The sequence below is a fragment of the Pongo pygmaeus genome, chromosome 11 (assembly GCF_028885625.2).
Source record: "Pongo pygmaeus isolate AG05252 chromosome 11, NHGRI_mPonPyg2-v2.0_pri, whole genome shotgun sequence".
Classification (NCBI taxonomy): Eukaryota; Metazoa; Chordata; class Mammalia; order Primates; family Hominidae; genus Pongo; species Pongo pygmaeus.
Window position 1 is genome coordinate 87,116,818 of NC_072384.2, and position 27,353 is coordinate 87,144,170.

The 27,353-nt window shown below is 38.0% G+C and overlaps 1 long non-coding RNA gene across 1 annotated transcript in view; it reads left to right on the top strand.

The window, feature by feature from the left end:
• Positions 1 to 27,353, top strand: part of LOC134737700 (uncharacterized) — a 456,000-nt gene that overhangs the window by 250,310 nt on the left and 178,337 nt on the right. The window contains exon 4 of the long non-coding RNA XR_010122859.1: positions 17,492 to 17,588. This is a non-coding gene — a long non-coding RNA (uncharacterized LOC134737700). The remainder of the gene's footprint in view (positions 1 to 17,491; positions 17,589 to 27,353) is intronic.

Sequence of the window (27,353 nt, forward strand, 5' to 3'; positions counted from 1 at the left end):
AGCGGTCTCAGAATCCCTGAGGTAACACCATCCTGGTTAACTGGGTGGTTTGGTTTGGTTTGGTTTGGTTTGAGAGTGATCCTCAAATGCAAACAAATACTGGGAGTCAGGGTGTAATGGTATGCAGAAGAAGCATCCTTCAGGTCCAGGACATGAACCATTTAATTACCTCAGGTATTTGAGCTTGGAGGGTATACAGATTGGGAACCACCGGGTGAATTGGAACCACAATCTCATTAACAAGGTGGAGGTCTTAAACTAGTTTTCATTCCATGATGGGCTTTTGTAGCCCCGATATTGGAGTATTACAAGGGCTACTGCAGGGTTTGAGGAGGCCCTGCAACCTTGATATCAATGACGGCTTCTGGTCCTTTCCTAACTTCTGGTTTCAGGGGATACTGTTTCTGGTTAGGAAAAAAGGTGGGATCCTTAAGGTGGACCCAGACCGCTAATGGCGGTTCTGGCTTGGCCAATTTTCCATTGAATGGCCCAAACTTCTGGGTTAATGTCTGTTTCCACTAGGGGGAGACAAAGAGTTTGTCCTGGGGCCATCATGATAGTGGTCCCCATATGGGAGAGAATATCCCTGCCCAACAGTGGAGTTGGGCTTTCAGGCATAATTAGAAAGGTATGGGTAAACAAGAGGTTTCTCCAACTACAACTAAGGTGTTGGGGAAAATATCAGGTTAAAGGCCTTCCTGAGAGGCCCCTCATGGTCATGCTAGGAGAGGAGAGGGGGCCCAGATTGGAGAGGAGAACTGAGAGACCAGCCCTGGTGTCCAAAAGGAGGTCCACTTTCCTTCCTTCGATTTCCGGAACTACCTGGGGCTCCTGGATGATAATAGTGGTCTGGACCACTGGAGCTGGGAAGAGAAGAACTAGGACCTGTCAGTCCTGTTGGGGCATTTGGGAGATTAGCTCTGCATCCAATGACCAGTGTTCTGGTGACAGTACACCTTCCAGTGGTCCCCATTGCAAATTGAACATGGTCAAGGCAGGTTCCTCATGCTGCCTGAACAATCCTTTCTAACATGTCCTGGCTTACCACATCTGTAGCAGTTAACAGGGCATCTCAGGAAATCTGGTATTTTGGGGCTTGTGTGGTTGCCATTAAAGCCTCTGTCTCTTTTCTGTGTTACCTCTCTCTCTCCTGGACCTCCCTTCTCTATTATAAAAGACCAAGCTGGCCACTTTTAGGCAGTTCTTTAAAGTACTATCTAGTCCCAGGGCCTGTTTCTGCATCTCCCTCCTGACATCAGGGACTTTGCCTGAGTAATACATTTGTCCTTTAGGATTAGTTGTCCCTCAGCTGAATCAGGAGATAGAGAGGTGTGCCTTACCAAGGCCTCCCCAGGAAGGCAGTGGGATTCTCATCAAATCCCTGGTCTATTATGGATAGCTTGGTATAATTGAGAGGTTGAGTTCTAGACCTACATAAGCCCTCCATTATGCACACTTGAAAGTGTCTCTTCTTCCATTCCCTCATCTCATCACTGAGATCCTATTTAGGGTCATCCAATGATACTGCTTCACTTCTAGCTGGATAAAGTTTTACTCCCTCCCTGACACTATATGTGATTCAAAGCTCATCCCCATATCTCTCTGCCACTTGCAGAGCAGCCTGCTTCTCAGTGTTAGAGTTTGATTCAAAAGTAACATAATATCTTTCCAGGAGAGTTCAAATACTTGGGTTAAATTCTGGAAAGCCTGCATATATCTGTCAGGGTCATCTGAAAGCTTGCCAAGATCCCCCTTAATTTGTCTTTAGTCCTGTAGCGAGAAGGGGACCTGGACCTTACTGGGGCCAAAATCACCAGGCATCTGTTGGAGGGCTAAGACTGAGGCTGGGGCTTGTGTAAAGTGAGGATTTCTAGGAGGGGTCAAGCAAGAGAAAGAAACTGGATAAGAAGGATGTGGTAGACCCAGAGGAGCAGGGCTGGAGGAACCTGGCTCCCTTCTGGAGGTGCCTGTGGGGTTCATTTCTTTAGTTCCCTGGGATTACTCTTGCAGCCTCTCCTGAGATGGCAAACAGGAGGGCTGGATCAATCCTACCATGTTGGCAAAAGGTCTGGATTACCCTTATAAGTAAAGAAAGCCTGTGCGTATGGGGCCTCAGACCATTAGCCCTCATATTTACAGAAAAGGTCCAACTACAGGATGGTATCAAAATGAATGATTCCCTCCTGAGGTCAAGCCAGTCCTTCCTGCAGATCATTATTTGGCCAAACCTTTGTTCAAAGGACTTTGAGGTGATTTTGCTCCAGAGTCTGAGGGTCAAAGTAGTCCCAGTGATTCAGGATATACTCCAGAGGAGTATAGACTGGGAATTGTGAAGATAGCTGGTGGCCCATTCTGAAACACAGGGAAATAGGCATCCCTTATTTCCCTTCCATCTTTCAGTAATAACCCAGGGTGTGAGGGAGAGAGAAAATGGGTGTTCCCACTTTCTTTTCTTTTTATCCCCAAGACCTGGTGATCTCAGACAGATACCTTCCATGGGTGACACTGAAGGCTGCACTCGTGAGACAGAGAGGGCCTCTGCCTCCATTCCCCCTACTGTTGGCAGCCTTTGTGTTCCCTGGGCCTTATCTATGCCATGGAAAATGGCCCCCTTCCATGAAGTAGTGGCTTAATCAGCAGGAATTAGTCCTACTCATTTATACTGCACCTGTGGCCTGGCTTTGGATTCCTCAGATCTGGTTTTCCTTTCTAGGGCCTCAACCTAAAATTTAGATTTGAGTTTGGGACAAAAAGATGTCTCAGGGGGAGCATGGATTTATGTAGATTAAGTTCCTGATAGGCCTTGCCAAATTTTCAGTTATTAGTTGTTGGGGTCATTCCTCTGTTTCCTCCCTATCATAAGCAGAGTGATGAGGTAGGAAAAGAACTCTGTTGCACAGAAAAGAAAGAGGGAAAAAAACAGCTTAAGAGAGGTGAAAGAACCTCTTGCTGTATGCAGATGGGTTCCTTTAATCATTGTATCCCTCCTCTGGTTTAGACCGGCCAGTGTTTCCTTCCTTGGCCAGGGGAGGAAAGACTCTATGGGTGGGTGGTGGATGGGGCCTGTGAGTGGGAAACACTGGCCAGCTGGCCGCATGGTGTCCCTGGCTCCTTAGGCTGCCCTGAGTCATTGGTGGGAGCTGTGGTTCTCTCCCATCCAGCGTGGCCATTAAGCATGGCACGTGCATGCTGCCAACATGCCCACGTGCTCCAGCTGGGAGGGGAGAGGGTGAGGAGGGCGCCACCATGCACTGCATGCACCTGAAGCTATTGGGGTGAGGGTGGGGATGGAACCTCTAAGAACTGACAGAAATCATATTGTTATGAATTGCATATCTGATAGCTGGGCCAAATACTCATTCTTCCTAGTAATATTTCTGCAGCTTGTAGCAAAACACTTCACGTTATAAAAGAAGAGATAGGACCCATTTCAAAGGAAAGTTACAACACTGAGCAGTGGCCTCTGTCAGATGCCTTCAGCTGACCCAGGACTTCATTCTGGTCCCACATGATGGCTAGACCTCCATAAAGGGAAACAGAGCCAGCATTCCTTTCATCCTAAAGAAAGAGATGGCAGGTTTGCATCCTGTCCTCTGCAAGTGGCATAGCTCAGACAATAGTCTGAGGACAAGAGACAGATCCGACAGATCTGCATTTACTTACACTTCTGGTGAATTCCAGGCAGACCCCAAATGAAGCAGGATATTTCCCTGACCCTTTCATGGGTGGGAACTGGAGGTAACAGGTGCTGGAACTAGCTAGCTGCTTTGGTGCCAGCAGGAGAAAATTCTACTCAATCCGATCTGCTTCACTCCACCCCTCGCAGGATGGGGAGCATGCAGGTTGCAGAGCTGGGGAGAGTGCTTTTGGGCACTGGCAGGGGCAAACTCTGTACCAGCCCCGTGGCAGCATCTGAGGGGGAAACCCGTGACCCCTGAAACCCCAGAAGAAGTGTTATAGTACTCTTTTAGCTCTGCCATCTGCAGACAGCTTAAGTGTTAACAGCTCAGTGGAGGGTCAGTGTGACAGACTGTATTAGTCAGGGTTCTGTAGAGGGACAGAACTGATGGAATATATGTGAAATATATATATATATATGTATATATATATATATATATGTGTGTTTATTAAGTCTTAACTCACGTGATCACAAAGTCCCACAATAGGCCGTCTGCAGGCTGAGGAGCAAGGAGAGCCAGTCTGACTTCCAAAACTGAAGAACTTGGAATCCAATGTTTGAGGGCTGGAAGCATCCAGCATAGGAGAGAGATGGAGGCTGGGAGCTAAGCCAGTCAAGGCTTTTTACGTTTTTCTGCCTCCTTTGTATACTGGTTGAACTGGCAGCTGATTAGATGGTACCCACCCAGATTAAGCATGGGTCTGTGTTTCCCAGTCTACTGATTCAAATGTTAATCTCTTTTGACAACACCCTCACAGACACACCCAGGATCAATACTTTGCATCCTTCAATCCAATCAAGTTGACACTCAGTATTAACCATCGCAAGGTCACCCCTTGTCAACTTGAACCCATAGATATCTCCTGAGCTCACACATAATCTTCAAATAATGACAATAATAAGGTCATAATTATGCCTAACATAATACAACTATCTTTCGTACAACTGGAAATGTACCAATTCCCAACTCAAATACTGTTACACAAATTTAACAATACTTAAATGCTGATGTGATGTCAATAAATCTTATGTCACACGATAAAAGAGAAAGGAAATAAAATGAAGATATTTTCTTCTTATGAGTGTATACATGCACAAACATGTTTTGAACAAAAGAATAAGGAAATACTCATGACAATTACAGTCCTTGTTTCTGTAGCTGGTCACATGGTTGTAGCTGGTATTGATGACTGCCTTCTTCTACTACCCTTTCTATATTCCCTTTGCCTTCAGCAAGCACCTCAGCAGGTCATGGTTTTCTTCCTGGTGGTGTGACCCAAACCTTCGTTCCTGAAGTGTCTGCGTCATTTGTAGTCCTGCCTGGATTGGGCTGTTGTAGTTTCCCATTGACCCTAATCACAGGGCATGGTAATACTAAAAAATGCCCTAATGGATCTTCTCTATTCCATAAATACTCTTCCTTGCTTCCCTTGTTGAGTAGCAGACTGATTTCATCTTAATTGTCTGGGTCAATCACCGCAGCCAACTCTGTAACTCCTTTTTTAGCCTGTTGACCTAAAGGTAGGAGAAGCCCAAAGTGTCCAGGTGGCAATCTTAACTTCCAGTTCAGTGGTCCTTGTTGTATCTCCTGGTGCAGGTTTCCTCTCTCTGGAACTAAGACCTCTAGGCCAGCAGAACAAAATATCCTAAAAACATGAAGTAAAAATTTTGCTAGTGCATCACTAGGGGTGATGGTGTGTGGTGCCACTTCCACTTCCACCCCTTGATTCCCGGACCTGTGAATTCTGGCTATGGGAGAAACAGTGCCATATATTGGATGCTGATTCATAGCATACACAGCCTTCTGGTGAACTTTGCCCCAGCCCTGGAAAGTATTGTCAGCTAGTTGCTTTAGCATTGTATTGTGACTTCAAAAGACCATTCACCAGTCTATCAATCCAGCTGCTTCAGGATGATGAGGAACATGGTAAGACTAGTTAATTCCATTAACATGAGTCCATTGCCACACTTCTTTAGCCATAAAGTGAGTGTATTGGTCAGAGGCAATGCCTTGTGGAATACCATGACGGTGGATAAGGCATTCCATGGTCCATGGGTGGTAGTCTTGGCAGAAGCATTGCATGCAGGATAGACAAACTCATATCTGGATTAAGTGTCTATTCCAGTGAAAACAAACCACTGCCCTTTCCATGATGGAAGAGGTTCAATATAATCAACCTGCCACCAGGTAGCTGGCTGATCACCCCGAGGAATGGTACCATATTGAGGGCTTGGTGTTGATCTCTGCTTCTGGCAAATTGGGCTTTCAGCTGTGGCCATAGCCAGGTCAGCCTTGGTGAGTGTAAGTCTAAGTTGCTGAGCCTGTGTAGCCTCCATCCCTGCCACCATGCCCACTTTGTTCATGGGCCCATTGAATAATGCCAGGGTTGGCTGGGGAAAGAGGCTGAGTGATGTCCACAGAATAAGTCACCCTATCCACTTGATTATTAAAATCTTCCTCTGCTGAGGTCACCCATTGGTGAGTATTCACATGGGAAACAAACATCTTTATAGTCTTAGACCACTCAGAGAGGTCCATCCACATACCTCTTCCCCAAATTTCTTTGTCATCTAGTTTCCAATTATGCTTCTTCCAAATCCCTGACCATCCAGTCAAACTATTGCCTACAACCCATGAATCAGTATATAATTGCATATCTGGCCATTTCTCCTTCCATGCAAAGTGCACAATCAGATGTGCTGCTCAAAGTTCTGACCACTGGGAAAATTTCTCTTCACTGCTGTCGTTCAGGGATGTCATAGAAAGAGGCTGTAGTACTGCAGCTATTGAACCTCGGGTGGTGCCTGCATATCATGCAGAACCATCTGTAACCCAGGCTCTAGTCTTCTCTACCTCTGTCAACTGATCGTAGGGAATGCTGCATGAGGCCATCAGTGCAGGCTGGGGGACAGAAGGCAAGGTGTCAGGAGTGGAGACCATGGGCACTTGAAACACTTTTTCATGCAACCTACTTGTGCCTTCATGACCTGCTAGAGCCCAATCATGTATATACTTCCATTTGATGATGGAATGCTGCTGTGAACAAATGACTTTATGGCTAGATGGATTAGAAAGCACCCAGTTCATGTCAGGCAGTTCTGGTCACATGGTGACTTGATGACCCATAGTCAAACATTCTGTTTCCACCAAAGCCCGGTAACAGGTCAAGATCTGTCTCTTAAAAAGAGCATAGCTATTTGCAGAAGATGGCAGGGACTTGCTCCAAAATCCTAGAGGTCTCCACTGTGATTCACCTGTGGAGGCCTGCCACTGGCATCCTATCTGCCACTGACACCTCAATCACCATTGGATTGGCTGGGTCATATGGCCCAAGTGGCAGAGCAACTTGCACAGTAGTCTGGACGCATTGCAGAGCCTTCTCCTGTTCTGGACCCCACTAAAAACTGGCAGCCTTTCAGGTCACTCAATAAATGGGCCAGAGTAACACACCCAAATGAGGAATGTGTTGCCTCCAGAATTCAAATAGGCCCACTAGGCATTGTGCCTTTTTCTTTCTTTCTTTTTTTTTCTTTATTGTATTTTTTTTTTAGAGGGAGTCTTGCTCTATCACCAGGCTGGAGTGCAGTGGCACGATCTTGGCTCACTACAACCTCTGCCTCCCAGGTTCAAGTGATTCCCCTGCCTCAGCCTCCCAAGTAGTTGGGACTACACCCAGTGAATATATATATATATATATATATATATATATATATATTTTTTTTTTTTTTGGTATTTTAGTAGAGATGGGGTTTCACTATATTGGCCAAGATGGTCTCAATCTCCTGACCTCGTGATCTGCCTGCCTTGGCCTCCCAAAGTGCTGGGATTACAGGCGTGAGCCTGTAACTTATTCTTCACCTTAGAAGGACTATCTCAGCAGGCCCCACACCACTGGACCCCTAGAAATTTTACTGAGACTGAAGTTCCCTAAATTTTAGTTGGATTTATTTTCCATCCTCCTACATACAAACATCCCACCAATAAGTTCAGCATGTTTGCTGCTTCTTGCTCACTGGATCCAATCAACATGGTATCATCAGTGTACTAGACCAGTATGTTATCTTGCAGAAGCAAAAAGCAATCAAGTTCTCTCTGAATAAGATTATGACACAAAGCTGGAGAGTTGATATACCTCTGAGGTAGGACAGTAAAGGTATATTGCTGGCCTTGCCAGCTGAAGGCAAATTGCTTCTGGTGGGCCTTACATTAACAGAGAGTGAGTGTCCAGTAGTCCCCAGAATGTCTCATCATTTCCCTGTCTCCAATGCACAGTTACCCTTGTAAAAGGTCAGAGGTCTCCTTGGGGAAGGATGTGAGAAAGATTCACTGCATAAATTGTTGGTAATGTAGTGGGGTCCTTCCTCAAGGGGACCTGGCCTTCCCTTCATTCATGAGGTTCTGGGTCTGTAAACTGGCTCAAGTCTGGAAATTGATTGAGGGGCTGTGATTCTTTTTTTTTTTAATAATTCGAATTAATCTTCTGTGGTTTCAATCTAGAAGTTTTCTGCTTATATAATTTAAGTAGGAATGCAGTAGGCTTCCTATCAATTTCACTTATAGGATCACTATGATTAATTAGCCAATGCCAGAGCTCTACATGACTCAGACTATTCTGATTGTCAGTTTCCCTCTGCTATCCATTACTGTTGCTTCATCCACCTTGCATTTGATGGTTGAGTGCTGCCACTTGGCCCTTGCTACCTCACAATCTAATTATTCTCATTGTATTTGAATTTTTAGTTGAGTTACTGTGGTTCCCACTGTTAGATCTGACATACAGAGAAGAGCAATTACAGGGCTCTTCAAAGGTGCAGGTGCTGCCCTAACAAATCTATTTCACATGGCATTGGTCAAGGTTATAGCTTCTGGACCCTCTCAGCTGGTATGAGTAGGTCTAAAGTGACCAATCCATTCCACCACCCCAATGTCCCTAAGCCTTTGGATCACTTCCTCAGGCATTTTCAGCTCACTCACAGTGGGCCATCTTTTAATCTATGTTTCAGCTAACCAAGCTAATAAACTATTAGAACTTTTTTTAACTCCCCGAGGTGCAACATTAAATGCAGAGTCCCTACTTAGTGGGCCCAAATCAATAAATTCAGTGTCATTCAACTCTATGTTCCTTCCACCATTATCCAACACCCTTGATATCCATTCCCATGCTTGTTCTCCAGATTTGTTTATACAAATTTGAAAACTCAAGCAGTTCTTTTCGAGTGTAGCACACCTCCTCATAGGTCACATTCTTAGCCTCACCTCTAGGGGCCCAATGGGACTTTAGTCTAGTTCTAGGACTAGGAGTAAACAGGGATGTGGGGGTGGCTTCTGAAGAGAATCAACATAATCTTGCCTGGCAACTGCCTCAGGAAGGCCATCACTGTTGCCTCAGGCAGCACAGGGTTTATCTCCTCAGACAAAGGTGGAAAGGCTGGTGGCAGCATGGGTTGGGGAGGGGATGTTGACACTACTGGGGATGGGAAAGCTGTTTCTTCTGGAAAAAAATATTCATCAGAGTTTAAAAACTCAGTGTCCTTAGCTTCATCAGGGTCCTTTCACATGGCCCCATTCCAAGTTGCAGGGTCACATTCTTTTCCAATCAATGCCCTCACTTTAACAGTAGACACCTGATGAGGCTGTGCATGCACCTTTCATTGCAGGTCAGCCACTTGCATGATAAGAGATTGTGTCTGCCTTTCCACAATTTTGGCTCTTTCTTTACAGGAGATAAGGATCTCACTCAGGGCAATCTTAGCAGATTTAAGGCTCAGTATCTGCTTCTGAAGTCAGGAGATCGAATCCCTGAGTTCATTATTTCATTTTTTTTCATTACTTGATCCACTGAACTTAGGAGCAACCAACCAGATTCATTATGTTTCTTGGTTCTCCACTTACGGTCAAAGGTATTATGTATAGAGTCATTAAACTCTTTGCCTCTCATGCAGGATGAATCAGGAGTGACGGATGCATTTATTTTGCATAAGCCTCTAAAGAGTTCATGCCAAGGACTATCTGTGTTCTCCATACTATTAGAAGTAAAGCCTTAGCATTTTGGGGTCTAATCATATTAATCAGACAACTCTAGAAACCCCAAAACCAATGAAAGAACTCCATCCTTAATATTCTGTTCCTCTAGAACCACTCCTGGTACAAAAACCTGTATTAGGGTTCTCTAGTGGGACAGAAGTGATGTTTTTATATATATATATATATATGTATATATTTTTATATATATATATATATATATATACACACACACACACACACACATACATATAAAGGGGAATTTATTGTCTTAACTCACATGCTCACAAGGTCCCACAATAGGCCATCTGCAGGCTGAGGAGCAAGGAGAGCCAGTCCGAGTTCCAAAACTGAAGAACTTGGAGTCAGGTATTTAAGGGCAGGAAGCATCCAGCACAGGAGAAAAATGTAGGCTGGGAGGCTAGGCCAGTCTCTCTTTTCACATTTTTCTGCCTGCTTATATTCTAGCCATGCTGGCAGCTGATTAAATGGTGCCCACCCAGATTAAGGGTGGGTCTAAATTTCACAGCCCACTGACTCAAATGTTAATTTCCTTTGGCAACACACTCACAGATACACCCAGGATTAATACTTTGTATCTTTCAATTCAATCAAGTTGACACTCAGTATTAACCATCACACAGCCTTTTGCACCCATACTTGTGGCACCCAAGTTTTTGTCCAGCATCCAGGAGAAATGAGGTCACAAAAATGAATTTAATATGGTAAATACAGGAAATTTTATTGCTGATAAAAGTGGCTCTCAGTGGGAAGGGAAGCTGAAAAGGGGACAGAGAGGGAAAATAATCTTCCTGGCCAGACTCCTTTCTGAAGCTATGCTGTCAAGCTGTCCCTCTGAAGTCAACCCACTTCTCTCTGACACCCAACTCTAGTCTCCAGTATCCAGCTGCTTCTCCTCTCTCTGCCAGCTGATCCTGGGTTTTTTGGGGGGACAGAATGTGAGAGGATTGGGCCAGGATGGTTTTGAAAAATTCAACATTTGAGCAGAAAAACAGTGATGTAAGTTCTCATTTTGGGATGTGATCTCAGGCTTTTCAGCTTGAGGGTAGGGTCCTCACTAGGGACCTGCCTGTTTCTGTCCAGAATTTCCCTGCTTCCGGTGCCTATCAAGGGCATCTGGAGTCATCAGAAAAGGCTTCTGCAACCTGTGTACAACATACAGCAATATTTCTTAATTTCTTTGACTCCTGTATACTGTTAGAACCTTTTAGCTATTTCAAGCCAAACTTGGCAAAAATAAATCAAGAAAACAGCAAGATACAGTTGCTGCCCTTTTATAACAGAGTATTGGCCCACATATTTTAGGACTGTACAATTTGTTTTTCAATATTACAATGAGAAAATAAACTACAGCATCAATTAAAGATTTCACCTTAGGAAATTAAAATATCAGCTGTCATAAATACATAATGTCATCACAAAAGAAATATTCCATTCCAAGCAACATTTCCATGTCAAGTTCAATTTGTACCTTCCACCTACCTTAGGCTAATAAAGAAGGACTTCCTCTGAAAACCGCTATGTACTATGCAATTATGTCATAAAATGAGTACCCTGTCTGTTATCAAATCACATTTTCCTCACATATGAGGCTGACAAGTAACCCGTTGATTATACCTATGTACTCTTATTGCAATGCAAACTTCTATCACCATGGCTACCACAGGTCAGGCTAGAATGCCTAGGTGGTACTAATACTAGAAATGGCTGGCGTTTCATGAGCACCTGCGAGGTATTAGGCTCTGCAGTAGGCAGCTTTTCAACATTTGTAATTAACCTTACAAATTTAGTATTGTTTTTGCAGTATGTAAATGAGAAAATTAAAACTTGGGAAGGTAAAATAATTGGCCAAGAATAGACAGCTATTAGATGGCAACATTGGAATTGAAATGCAAATCTTATTTCCAAATCTAGGGAATTTCTGCTATAAGTATTGCATATAAAGGCAGGTAACAGAATCATTGGAAGTAGAATAGGTGGAAATGGCCTTATTTTATGCTCCAAATATTATGGCATTCATTTTTGGTAAGTCATTTCAAGGCTGACACTTCTATTATTATTATTTTATTGTTAAAAGTCTTATAATATTGCTACCAGGTTTCTGACTTGGGTGGCTGAATTTGAAAATATAGGTAGGATATGCCATAAATAGCTCTTATTATTTTGAGATACGTCCCATCAATACCTAATTTATTGAGAGTTTTTAGCATGAAGGGCTGTTGAATTTTGTCAAAGGCCTTTTCTGCATCTATTGAGGTAATCATGTGGTTTTTGTCTTTGGTTCTGTTTATATGCTGGATTATGTTTATTGATTTTCTTATGTTGAACCAGCCTTGCATCCCAGGGATGAAGCCCACTTGATCATGGTGGATAAGCTTTTTGATGTGTTGCTGGATTCGGTTTGCCAGTATTTTATTGAGGATTTTCGCATCGATGTTCATCAGGGATATTGGTCTAAAATACTCTTTTTTTGTTGTGTCTCTGCCAGGCTTTGGTATCAGGATGATGCTGGCTTCATAAAATGAGTTAGGGAGGATTCCCTCTTTTTTTATTGATTGGAATAGTTTCAGAAGGAATGGTACCAGTTCCTCCTTGTACCTCTGGCAGAATTTGGCTGTGAATCTGTCTGGTCCTGCACTTTTTTTGGTTGGTAAGCTATTAATTATTGCCTCAGTTTCAGAGCCTGTTATTGGTCTATTCAGAGATTCAACTTCTTCTTGGTTTAGTCTTGGGAGGGTGTATGTGTCGAGGAATTTATCCATTTCTTCTAGATTTTCTAGTTTATTTGCGTAGAGGTGTTTATAGTATTCTCTGATGGTAGTTTGCATTTCTGTGGGATTGGTGGTGATACCCCCTTTATCATTTTTTATTGTGTCTATTTGATTCTTCTCTCTTTTCTTCTTTATTAGTCTTGCTAGTGGTCTATCAATTTTGTTGATCTTTTCAAAAAACCAGATCTTGGATTCATTGATTTTTTGAAGGGCTTTTTATGTCTCTATTTCCTTCAGTTCTGCTCTGATCTTAGTTATTTCTTGCCTTCTGCTGGCTTTTGAATGTGTTTGCTCTTGCTTCTCTAGTTCTTTTAATTGTGATGTTAGGGTGTCAATTTTAGATCTTTTCTGCTTTCTCTTGGGAACATCACACACCGGGGCCTGTAGTGGGGTGGGGGGAGGGAGGAGGGATAGCAATAAGAGATATACCTAATGTAAATGACGAGTTAATGGGTGCAGCACACCAACATGGCACATGTCTACATATGTAACAAACCTGCATGTTGTGCAGATGTACCCTAGAACTTAAAGTATAATAATAAATATATATATATAAAGATGTTAATCTAAAAAAAAATAAAATCTGGAAAAAAAAGAAAATATCGGTAGGATAACATGTTCATTTAGTTTAAATATATTTGAATATATTAAACTTATGGTACTTGTTTGATATCCATTTTATCTTTTCTAATCCAGTGGCAAGAAAACTGCAAGCAAGCAACAGCCAGGTACACTGAGAGGGTAGTGCCTTTTGACAGTACTCTATGTAAACACAGAAATTCTATGGTAGCCTTTTAAAATGTCTTTTGAGAATCAGAGTGAATCACTGTAAAGGGATAACCTTAATCACTTTTTAGAGCTGCCAGCTGGAATCTTAACTGGAAATTCTGCAGGAAGACAATGACTGACTGCTAATGCTTTCAGTTGTTGATGACCTAAAAAAATTGCTGTATCACTCATTCTTAAAAGATTATTATTATAACTGTATTGTTTTAGTGGTGTGAAGGTACATTTCCTATTTCTTGTGATTTGTAGCTCCATATTCCCATTAATGTAGCCATTTTCCACAGGCAACTGTGCAATGAAAAGGAAAGAATTAAATCAACATTGATTCTTATTCACACGAGGTAACTTTTATCTGTGCAGATAATAATTCCTTTTTTTTGGTAATTATTTTACTTGCTTGCTTCTATATTGTTATATAATAGGCTGATGATTTCCAATTATATTTCCCATTATACACTACAGGCAACTGTCCAGAGTAGAGCGAGTGATTCATTAAAAACAAAAATGCAATGCACACATGTGTAAAATTATAATGTGGCTATAAATTAAATTATCAAAATTTGAAATCATAGAAATCTGGATGTTTATCTCTGACTACTTTGCAATTTACTTTGAAAATATAGAATTTTTTGATAGTAATAAAAATATGAACTAGAGTTGCATTTTTTTGAATTGGCAGAGCACAGAATCTACACCATTCTATAAATAGTTCCTAAACATTGGATTAAACATAAGTAAATAAAATTTTTAAAATTATAACTTTTATAGCGTGTATACACACTAAATCTTTTAAGCCTATATTTTAATATAGCTTATATATATATATGTATATAGGGGCTTTATAAATATAGTTTTAAAATGTTAAAGCCAGTTCAACTGTATGTAAGAACAATTTTATCTTATTTAAAATATATTTACAGGACAGCTTTGGCCCTTTTGAGCTCAAAAAATTAACATTTCCAATTTAAATACTTTTTATCTTTTTTCATCACAGCAAAAATGTATCTAGTCATCAACTTTTCATACTGACTCACAACATGGTTTCATTAACAAGTTCATTTGAAGGTCATAGATGTTTTGCTTTCCAAATATTTCAGTCTCATTGATTGTACATTTTAACAGAAGTTTAAGGTAACATGAAAAAGATTTTATATAAACTTCAGTCAATTTTACATGGCAGAAAATATATGTTATATTAAATATAATGGCTTAATGTTTTCCATGTTTTATTCTGTACATTCATGTGAAATATCACATTTCAGATATTATTGTTAAAACATTCTCTTAAAAATAGAAAACCTAGATAGCACGTGTGATATGCAATATTCATCCTGAAAAAGATATGTGAGTGACTTTTGATTGGGTTACTGTCTCAGTAGCAGAATGTCTATTATGTGTACAACACAACACTTAATTAACATTCTACTGTGGTAAATGAACACAATTCTCCTAGAAATTACCTTCAGGGATTTAAAGCACATGGTCTTTATGTTTTCTGGGTCACAGACTCCTTAAAGGAGCATTTCTGACAATGCTATTCCCAGATATAGGCACCACCTTATGTACAATGGCAAAGATTTCAAGATCACCTGGGGACTGTATATCATCATGATGAATATTTATGTGCCTGAATGAAAAGAACAGACATCTCTTGGGTGCTTTTAGCTTTTGAGCCTATGAATCACATTTGGGGGCAACCACAATGTATTATGCCATGGATAGTCTCAACTACAAAAGGCAAAAGAGTCTCCTGCAAAATAGAAGCAAACTGAAAGTACCTTCTGCCTCTTAGGATTGGTTATATTCAGCCTCCTTCTTCCTCAACTTTTATTTCTCCATGCCAACCTTCTGGAAACGTTACAGGAGAAATAGCCCTTTTGTTTGCAAAAGGTGTGACAGGTTTTCTAGGTTACTTGATGATAGCACACTTTAGTTATGTCACTCTCCCAAGACAAATTGAGCTTTATTTTTATCTTAGAAAAAAGAAAGGAAGGGGAAATAGTGCATTGCCATCAAATGACATAATAATTTTTATTTAGATTAGCAAAAAACCCACATTGAAATGAGAAAATAAGAGCTTATTTTTATATTTTCACCCAAAGTTGTGCTTAACATTCTTTAAAGCAATATAAATACATTTTGTGAGGATATGCAGTTACATTAATAAGATTAGTTTCATTGTTTCTAGCATCATTTTTAAGGTAACCAAGTCAAATGCCTTAATTTAAATATCTTTATCAATCAATAAGGTATGAAGAGCAAGACTTTATCTGGTAACTGCTTCCCTAAATTAGTTAAGATGATTTTGCAACTGCTAATTAAGGCCACAGAATGTGCCAGAAAATGTGATATTCTTCCGGCCTTCAGAGAACTTAATCCTATGTTTAGATAAAATATGCACATATTAATAATTACTAAAGTACAAAACTGTAAATCCACTACTTATGGATTTACTGTTACTTATGAGACCCACATATAAACTGAGGGTCTCATCTTATGAGACCCACACATAAAGTGAGGTGAATTCCTAAATATTAACTTGTTATTGCTGGTTGGAGAAATAAAAAATAACAATTAAAGAAATGTGTTTGTGTGTGATTTATATGTGTTTTAATATGTGAACTACTTTGTACTTGGAATAATTTTTTTATTAAAAAATCAGGGAAAAATATTTCAATGTATTGTAAAACAGTAAGTGTGGGTTAATAAATTTTATATATCCTACCCATTACATTGACTCTGTACTTTCTGGATTTTTAACTGAGGTCTATGAGTGTTCTTCAGAGTATCTGTAAATTATCTGATATTTTAATTAAAAATGTATGTGCATGTGAATGTATATGTTATTTTTCTGGAAAAAAGCTAGCTTTCATTAGCTTGTAAACAGTATCTGTGACCCAGAAAATGTCAAGGGGTTGGTACATTACCTGTCCTAATTATTCATTGTAAACTTTAAAACAATGACTCTGAAACATTGATACGATTATTTATTCCCAAAGAGTTAGCATGAGATAATAGACTAATTAAAATCTCTTTTTGCTGGAATCAAATTACTGAAATGTTCAATGTAGAAAACAAACATTAGCCTACAGCAACCCGAAAACAAAGTATTTCATGAACTGAATAACGTAAAAGAAGAGAAATATAAGTCAAATATGATGAAATTCATTTAAAGTGGTGCTTTCCATGAGGAGAACCTTATCATACATGAACACAATTTCAAAATACTTCATGCAATTTCTATTTCTATTGGAATTATCTTTCTACACACTTTAGATAATGTGCCAATTAGTTAACCAGTATCATCTAGGAGGAAGTTAAGTGTGAAATTATTGGAGATAATTTATTATGTAGAATTTGTTCTTGTTATATTATTAAAATCTGCAAATAAAACTATGTTTTTAAATAATTATGACATATATTTATGGTTTCCAGATATGTTATAGGATGCCAAGCTAAGTGTGAATTTCAAATAATGAATAATTTTTAGCATAACTATGTCCCAAATATTGTATGGAACATACTTATCCTAAAAAAAAGCCATTCATCTGAAGTTGAAATTTAACAAAGCATGCTATACCTTTATTTGCTAAATCTGACAATCCTACATATATCAAATATTAAAAATTTCAGAAGCAACAAAAAACAGCAAAACTTGCACTAAATTTTCAGATAGGCAGTTTAAGAAAGAAATTCTCTTGAGAATCAATATTATCTTATCAAAACATAAAAATAAATGCTTTCTATCTCTTCAACTGAATAACAGATTAATATACAGAATTAAAAAGTCATAAAATTAAATTTTAAATAAAGGAATGTACTATTATCTTTGATTATCACATTTAATAGAGACTCTGTATCTTTTATATTATTTAAAAAATGCCCTCTACAAATGAAATAGTTTCCAGGATTGGAGCGACTGTATCAAGAAATGCTTACAGTGGGCAGAATGTATAAAACAATGACTGAAGTGTTGGAGCACAAAAAGTTATTGATATGATTTGGTTCTGTGTTCCCACCCAAATCTCATGTTGAATTGTAATTCCCAATGTCGGAGGTAGAACCTGGTGGGAGGTGATTGGATGATGGGGGTGGTTTCTAATGGTTCAGCACCATCCCTCCAGTACTGTCTTGTGATAATAGAGTTCTCACAAGATCTGATTGTTTAAAAAGTGTGTGGCACCTTCCAATTCACTTTCTCTCTCTCGCCAGCCACGTGAAGACCATGATTGCTTCCCCTTCACCCTTCTACCTTTGTAAGTTTCCTGAGGCCTCCCCAGAAGCAGAAGCCTGCATAGTCTGCAGAACTGTGAGCCAATTAAAACTCTTTTCTTTATAGATTACTCTGGCCCATGTACGTCTTTATAGCAGTTTGAGAATGGACTAATACAGTTAGTTATTAAACATGAATTTACCATCCTGTAGTCATAGGAGAAACTATCCTGTAGTCATAGGAGAGTAGTCATAGAACGGTCCTGATGTATGTATGTAGAGAAAGAAGAGAAAATACATTGGAGGAAGAACTGTTGAAGGGCACTTGAAAATTGGAAAAGGATAAGGGGCAAAAGAAAACCTTGGTGGTGAAAGGGCAAGGTAAAATCAGAAGTAGATGTGAATGAAAGCAAAGAGTTAAACTAGCAAGTTGGATTGAGACTGTTTTATTTGGAAAAGAAAAAGAAATGTAATTTTTAGAGTTTGTCCAAGTTGAAGAGCCAGTTGAGAAAGGCAGGCTAAAAGGTGAGTGAGGGGAGGAGGAAATATTCACGCAGATCCCAGATAAGTTGTATAAGTTAGCAACAAAATGTATAATTGCAAGTCATACAGTCAAAGATATAGTTGTTAGGAGGTAGATTCTGAGTGAGTGATGTGATGAGCTGAATGTATCATACACAGTGTCAGTTGTTGGAAATAGTTTAGTATGTTTATGTGAATATGATGACTAATTAGTGCTTGCTATTTGTGTTTATCAAATAATATTGTTTATTGGAAAATGTAATGATATGAGAGTTGTCTAAATGGCATTTGCTTACTCTCTTGCACATTGTTTGGGTAAAAGAAGGGGTGAAGCAGTTTCACATCATTACATAGCATGTGGAATGGAAAAATGTTCAACATATATTAGTTGAATGAATAGATGAATGAGAGAAAACAAACTCAGAGGTATTCACAAAGATTGTACTGAAGCAACTTCTTTTCCCAAATAGTTAAAGAACTTGTTCTTTGGCTGGAAGGTAGGAGAAAGAGGAGGATAGAGAGAGATTTGTTAAAGGATATAAAATTAGAGCTAGATAAGAAAGGTAAGTTATAGTGTTCTATAGCACTGTAGGATGACTATATTTAACAATAATACATAGTTTCAAATAGGTAAAAGAAGGATATGAAATGTTCTGAACACAAAGAAGAGATAAAATATTTGAGATAATGTACATGGTAATGATACTGATCTAATCACTATACATTGTGTATATCAAAACATCACTATGTACCCCATAAATATGTAAAACTAGTATATGTCAATTAAAAATTAGTCAGATGCCAAATAAGGACTTGTTGTTATATTTAATAATCTAAATTATTAAAAGATAATATTTAATAATCTATAGTATTAAAATGGGTCTGCTTTAGTCAGTAAGAAAAATTAGTTGTTTTTAAAAACAAAAAGTCTCTGCTCCTTGATATCAATTTCAAGATTCAGTGCCAATACTCATGAATAGAAATAGAGATATATAAACTAAGTAGATCTTCAATATAGCTAGAGCATTTTTGCAAATCACATTCAAATGGTAAAATATGGTTAAATCTTTTAAATTCTATAAGAAATTAAACTTTTTTTAAAATAAAGAAGTTTGTTATAATTTTCAAAAGAACGAAGAGGCATATAGAAACCCATACTGAGGCAATTATGAAGAAAATACAAATCATTTAGAATTAATATGTTCTTGAAGAGCTCATAATATTTTGATGTCTGAGAATAAATGCCCTTCTATTCAGATTCCTAGAGCTTCACAGCTGGTTGTAACACATATTCATTTAAATTAGTTTTTAAATATATTTTAATCTTTTTTAAGAAGTTAATTTTAATCTTTTTTAAAAAAGTTTCTATTAGGAGTGCTGCAATTCTAATTTAATTAATTTATACTGAAAACTGATTTATAAGAAAAAATTAAGATACAAGGAGATATAACTTTGTGCCCTCTAGACAGGGAAAAATTTAAGAAATCTGACTATCAAATGTTGGAGACTGTGTGTGGATCAAATTTGCTGCTAAGAGTCAAAATTTGTCTAACTATTTTCAAAACAATTGAACACTTTGTTGTACAAATATCTTTTGGACCCATGATTTCTAAAAAAATCTTCATTCAAGTGCACCTAAAGACAAAAATACAAGACTATTTCAGCAGTATAGTTTCCAAATGGAAAACATTGGAAGCAAACCTAATACACTGACAGAAAATTAACTTAAAGATTGTAATGTTTTCACAAAATGGAGCACTTCACAAGATTAATAAACTATAGTGTCATGAATGTGATGTGCCACCACAACCCCACTTTGTACCAAGACAATCAGTTTCAGCTGCCAGGAGTATTTTCTGCTGATAGTTAATAGCTAATTGCTCTTGGGGAATTACCTTTGGTCAAAGATAGCTGCTTCATATATGGGCAGTCCACATCTAAGAGGTCACAAAGTCTGGCCACCTTACTTCTATTTGGGACTTTTCTGAAGGGTGCCCCAGCTTCAGAGCCTCCCTTGGATTTAGTCAATGTCTCTCTTGCAACTGCACTGTAGTTCATTGTCTCCTTTACCCAATCCTCCTTTCCTCATTCCTTATAGATGTGGTTCCTGAGAGCACTTGCCAATAAATCACCTTCACACATGTTTTGCTTCAGACTCTGTTTTCTAGGAGTCTGAACTAAGGCAGATGATATGAAGAGTAGTGTTAGAAACAGATTCTAAATGGAAATTTTATAGCTGGGTCACCAGTTGGCTACTGGCGATGAAGACCTCATCAATGACAAAAACATTCCGTGTGTATTCATCCAAGTCATAAATTTTTTGGAGACATAATACTATGCGAACATCTATAGGAAACTTCCACAGGTGTTGCTACTTATTATCAAATATCCTAATAATCTTTTCCATCTCTTTCTTCTTTTCAACTATAATGTCTATTTTACAATATAAGTGGGCATTGGCAAAATTTATAGAATTGGTATAATTGCTAGATATTGCTTATAGTAGATAGAATGGAAAACTTCAGCTTTGACAGTGGCTATAACTTCACCTGGCCTGTCTTTTAACCTCTAGGAGAAAGAATGATTGCTTTGTTTACAAGATTTACCTTTGTTATGTCTTTTCTATAACAATGTGAATGCAGGATAGAACAATTATTCCATCAACTATAATTCAAACAGTTATATAGAACAATTATTTTATCAACATATACAGTCAAATCCATTAAATGATGCTTCTTGGTTTAATTATATGGAAAGAAGTACTGCATCAGTGACACTAGATGGAGTATTTATAGCACCAGGTATGATGTAGTAGAATAATTGCTAAATTTTGCTGGTTGTGAACAGAAAACAGTGTAAGTGATATACTACAAATGCAGTATCTCAATATTGGAAAGGTTTAGGGGAAATAGTAATTGTAAGGACTATGAAATCAGATGGCTATTGAGATTGGGAGGGCTTGGGGAAAATCAATGCATGGGAGAAAGCACATTTATGGTCTGGCCCTAGGGCTATTTTACCTTGCTTTCTTCTCTGTCAGATACAATTTGGAGGAAACTGGACATTCTGGAGAATATCACATTGACCCATTGTACCAATATAATGATGTTGATGATCATGTTAATCAATACGTCACGAATACTTTGGTAAGACACTTATAGTCAAGAGGATGGTAAACTTTATGAAGATGTAGGGGCCTGTCACAATCGTAAAACTTAACAAGGTTGGGAGAAGAAGTCCAATAGTCTGAAGGATTCAAGGCCATCCTGGAAAAGACACTTCTTTATTTAAGTTATTTGAATGACTCCTCCAGAATACCAATGGGCCTCTTTTTCTGGGGTACTTGTATAAGAGAATAGTTAGTACAACAAACCATAGTCCTTACCACTGCAGCTATTTTGAAGCTAGAACTGCTACTCTTGTTTTCTCCTATTTTATACATTCCACATTACCTTCACCATCAGCTATGAACTGATCAGCTGGCCTTAGTGTCTTAGCTAAGGGTGTCAAGTCCTCACCCCTGAGGAGTCTGAGCCCCTAGTCGCTATACACTTCCAGCTACTAACTACAATTGTAATTTACAGTCAAACTTGGGCAAAGAAATAAGTGGCACCCAAGTAAGTCATCTAGCCAACAGGTTTTTTTTTTTTTTTTTTTTTTTTTTTTTTCCGACCCACATTTTGAAAAGAAGTCCTACTTCTTCCTGATGATCAGGGTAGCTAACTCTTCCAAGATGGTGATGTCAAAAGGACACACCAGGATGAAGGGGTGCCCCACTGGCCACATCTGGCACAACTTTAGTATCATAGGAAATAGATACTAACAGATTTTAGTTCAATAAGAATTCATGAATCAATATAGAAATCAAACAGAAAGAGAGAAAAAATATTTAAAATGACTTAAAATGTTAATGATTGAGGAACTGTTGTATGGTGGTATATGGGAATTCTTTGGACTAATCTTGCAATTTGTACATTTAAAATTATTTAAAATAAGATATTAAAAGGCTAAACTTTTAAAAGTGAGACATGGAAGTTTCAAAACTAAGATTCAAAACAACAAACTAAAATAAGTTAGATCTGAGTTGTCTAGAAAAACACATAAGCCGGGTTCTTACTGACTTTTCAGTGAACTTCAAAACAGGAACAGACATTTTGGTTGCCTATTGATAAATAGAATTATGATGATCTGTGGTTTGAACTTACTTATAGTCTCATTTTGGGGTTCTTGTTTCTAACTTATTTACAACTTTGTAAACTCACCATGATTCATGACTTCTGATTCATATTGCCTAGTTTATGAGACTGCATTGAATTCAGAATGCGTGCTGTGATGCCAAATTTATTTTACTAGTTTCTTATTGAAGATTTAGGACTATTGAATTACTTTAAGGAAAAAAATAAATATAAACAACTATCAGGGGATGCAAATGTCTTAGATGAAAATTGTCTAAAGAATTTAGAATTTTCTAGAGAAATTTGTTTAAACAAAACTACCAGCTTCATGAAATAATACACTTTAAAATAACGAATATAGAGTACCAGAAGAGTTATCACTTTCAGACTCTGAAGTGATTCTGATTATGTCAAATCAGCTATGTAGTAATTAAAGAAAAAAACTTAAATGTCATAAATTATACTACTGCTATGTTAGTAAGATATGCCTAATAAGTTATTCAAATCATATTGCAGTCTTCAAGCACAAAAACCATTCCATGTGTATTCATCCAAGTCATAAATTTTTTGGAAACATAATACTATGCAAACATCCATAGGAAACTTTTCCACAGGTGTTGCTACATATTATCAGAGACCCCAATAATCTTCTCTTTGTTTTTCTTCTTTTTAACTATAATGTCTATTTTACAATATAAGTGGGTATTGGCAAAATTTATAGAATTGGTATAATTGCCAGATTTATTGCTTATAGTAGACAGAATGAAAAACTTCAGCTTTGTCAGTGGCTATAACTTCACCTGGCCTGTCTTTTAACCTCTAGGAGAATGATTGCTTTGTTTACAAGATTTACCTTTGTTATGTCTTTTCTATAACAATGTGAATGCAGGATAGAACAATTATTCCGTCAACTATAATTCAAACAGTTATATAGAACAATTATTTCATCAACGTATACAGTCGAATCCATTAAATGATGCTTCTTGATTTAATTATATGGAAATTTATATCAGCTAACTCTGAGTTTATCACATTGTAGATATGAAGCCAAAAAAGGGTAGAAAATCTAACATGGAGTCTCAGTGTGTGGCTCTGGGGTGGGGCCCACAGCATGTTTCAAAAGGTCCATAAATAAGATCACCTGAAAAGCAATGAAAAGAATGTTTGGTAGGAAGCCAGATTTTTTTTTTTTTAAGGTTTTCATAGCAAAGCTAAGAAAAAGTAGCAATAAATGCTCTTAGTTTTAGGAAAAAGAGACTAAAGTTTTTAATTTATTTTTAGTAGTCAGTATAATAGATTAATGAGGATGAAAGTCAAACAGGAGAGGTCAATGGAAGAGTTGGGGCAGAGAGGAAATAAGGACAATAGGAGTCAAAACCACTTTCCTCTAAGAATTGCTTACATACATTGACTAGTATCTTTCATAGGATTTTGTCAGCTAATTAGTACATATAATTCATCCATAAATCTTAATTACCGAGTCATATTATTCTGAACTAAATTATTCTCCCTCCGTGACTCAGTGCTATGAAAAACATAAATATATTGCTCACATCACCCTAATAAACATGAAAGGTAAGAAAACTATGCATTAAAGGAAGTTTTTAAGAAAAAAAACTTTTCAAGTCAGTTTCTATTAGGGAAAGCAACCATTGAGAATGTAATCTATATTACAAATGTTCCTGAAAATACAATTATACAGCAATTCAAAAAGATGTGTGTGTCTCATCATAGCATTTTGACCAGCTTTGATTTACAGAGGAGTTAACTGGTAAATCATAACAATAGTAGGAAGTGCCTCCTGATGAGAGACTCCTCCAGTGTTACTGTAATTTCTACAAAATGTTTCCTCTTTGATACTTCTTGTTTATGATAGATAGATTAAGACCATTCTTTGCACCAGGCATAACAAATGGAATTCCCTTTTTTATTTTCTAGTTTCTTAGAAGAAAATGTTTTAATAATATGCTTTGATTAATATATGCCATTTCATGTGAGGCAGTCTAATTTACTCATAAAGTACTTTAGATTCTGTTTATGTGTTAGTTTAACCTTTATTTCGGTTTCATGTTATAATGATCTACATATTTCTGTTTTCGCTCTTGACCAAAATCTAATTTTAGGTTACACTTATTTATTCTTTTTAAAGATTCTACCACTGAATGGAAACATGGCATTGTTTAATTTTATTTTAAGTGGCAAACCTCAGTAGGGATTATACACTGGTAATAAACCCATTTGGGAAATGAAATTGATTGTGAAAACATATCACCAATTTCTTTAGGCCAGTATCATTTAAATTATTCAAAGTGAGAATTTTAAACTGAATCATGTAGATCAATTTTGAACTTTGTTTATGAGAGGGCAAAATAATCTGGGTGTGTGAGCCAGGGACTATGTATCTTTAGTCCCTTAGCCACTCTTGTCCTCACTTGTCTCATTTACAGAGTGAGAAAATTGGAGTACATGTCTTCCATGGTCCCTGCAACTCTGTGATCCTATGGTTTGCTTTCTTTCTACTTCACGAGTGTGACTCCAATATGTACAGGCAAAAATATGTCAAAGATATAGCCCCTAAGTCTAGAGCCTTGTGAACTCTCCATAAATAAATAATTGAATCAGTAAATGAAGGATACTTTGAAAGGAAATCAATATAAATAAAGCCTCCCTGTCTAAATCTGCTCTTCCCTTTGCTTGGAATTTTTTTTTTCCCCAGTTCTTCATATGGCAAGCTCATCATCACTCTTATTGCAGATCAACTGTCACCTGACTCCTCTACCTTCTCCTTTGTTGCCACCTGTCCCAGGGAAATAGTGAAAATGCTTTATAAAGTTTCAGTTCCCTGCATTCCCCAAGAAAAATTATGTTCAGAAAACTTCTCCAAGAGATTTATTTTACTTATTTAGTTGTCCTAGTAATCATAAACACATTAGTTTGACATAATGAGTTAAACAGTGTACCTGAAGAAATTGAACATTCAAATGTAGTGAATTTAACTGATTAAAAGAGAGTGCTCTTTGGAGATTAAGCAATAATTGCAGATGTTTCATTTACTGCTTTAAAAATTCTAATTCGAGAGACTTAAACATTCAAAGCATTTGAATAGATTACTAAACATTGAGTCTAAAATATGCAAAACCAATTGATTCTATTTTTGGCCCAGAATGCAGCATTTATAATAAAAGCTTAATGTATCAGCTAAAGCCTTATTAAAGTAGTAAATTTACCCTCATAAAATTGGGAGAATCACTGTGATAGAATTAGGATCCTCTAGACTGTGAGTTTCCTTGTTTTTGATGATCTTGACAGTTTTGTGTAATGATGGCCAGAAATTTATACAATGCCCTCAATTGGGTTTGTCTGGTGTTTTCCTTATAATTAGACTAGGATTATGGGCTTTTTGAAGAATGACTACAGAGGTGAAATGCTATTTTCATGTGATAGAGTTTTGCATTCTGTTTACCATGATTAGATATCACTCCATCTAATGGTCTGAAATTATGTTATACAGATTACATGTTACTCATAGAAAATTTTTTATAAGTTGATTTATTTACCTAATATCTGTCTCTCACAAAATAGAAGGTAAGCTCCATGAAAGCAAGTATTTTCCTGTCTTGGCAATCACTCTATCCCTGGAGTATATGAAGAGTTTCAGACCCATAATAGGACTGTGATTAATATTTGTTGAGTGAGTGAATAAAAGAGCGAGAGAATGTATCTTGGGTGTAAGTAGCTGAATCCCATCTTAACTCCAGCTGAATGCTGTAGTCAAGGTACACTATACTGTACCAAGGTACTATATGAAGTCAGGGTTCTCTGGAGTTATAGAACTAATAGGATAGATGTATTTGTGCAGGGAAGTTTATTACGAGAATTGACTCACACGATCACAAGGTAAAGTCCCACAATAGTTCATCTACAATCTGGGGATCCAAGAAGCCAGTCTGAGTCCTAAAACTCAAAAGAAGGGAATCCAATAGTGTAGCCTTCAGTCTGTGGCCGAAGGCCCAACAGCCCCTGGCAAATCACTGGTGTAAGTTTAAGAGTCCAAAAGCTGAAGAACTTGGAGTCTGATGTTCCAGGGCAAGAAAGCACACAGCATGGGAGAAAGATGGAGGCCAGAAGACTTAACCAGTGTAGTCTTTCACATTCTTCTGTCTGCTTTTATTCTAGCCATGCTGGCAGCTGATTAGATTGTGCCCACCCAGATTGAGGGTGGGTCTGCATCTTCCAGTTCACTGACTCAAATGTTAATCTCCTTTGGCGACACTCTCACAGACACATCCAGGAACAATACTTTGCATCCTTCAATTAAATCAAGTTGACACTAAATATTAACCATCACAAGTCCACCCCTTGTCAACTTGAACCCATACACATCTCCTGAAATCATACATAATCTTCAAATAAAGACGATAGTAAGGTCATAATTACACCTTACGTAATACAACTATCTTTCTGACAACCAGAAACACACCAATCCCCAACCCAAATGCTATTTCATAAAGAAAACAGCACTTAAATGCTGACAGGAAGTCAACAAATCTTATGCCCCATGATAAAGAAAAAAGAAAAACAATAAAATGAGGACATTTTCTTAATACAAGTGTGTACATGCACAAAAATGTTCTTTACAAAATAAGGAGGAAATACTCATGAAGTTTATACTCCTTGTTTCTGCAAATAGTCATGTTGTCATAGCTGGTACTGATGACTACCTTCTTCTAGTACCCATTCTGTATTCCCATTGCCTTCAGCAAGCACCTCAGCCTCAACAGGTCATGGTGTTTTACCTGGTGGAATGACCCAAACCTTCATTCCTGAAGGGTCTGGGCCATTTGTATTCCTGCCTGGATTGGGCTGTTATAGTTTCCCATTTACCTTAATCACAGGGCATGGTAATACTAAGAGACACCTAATGGATCTCCTGTATTCCATGCATACTCTTCCTTATCTCCATTGTGGAGTAGTAGACTAATTTCATCTTAATAGCCCTGGTCAGTCAGCTCAGCCAACACTGTAATGCCCTTCTTAGCCTTTTGACTTAGAGATAGGAGGAGCCCAAAGTGTCCAGATGCCAATCTTAACTTCCAGTTTAATGGAATCATTGTGTCTCCTGGTAGCAGAGTTTCTCCCTCAAAAACTAAGATCCCTAGGCCAGC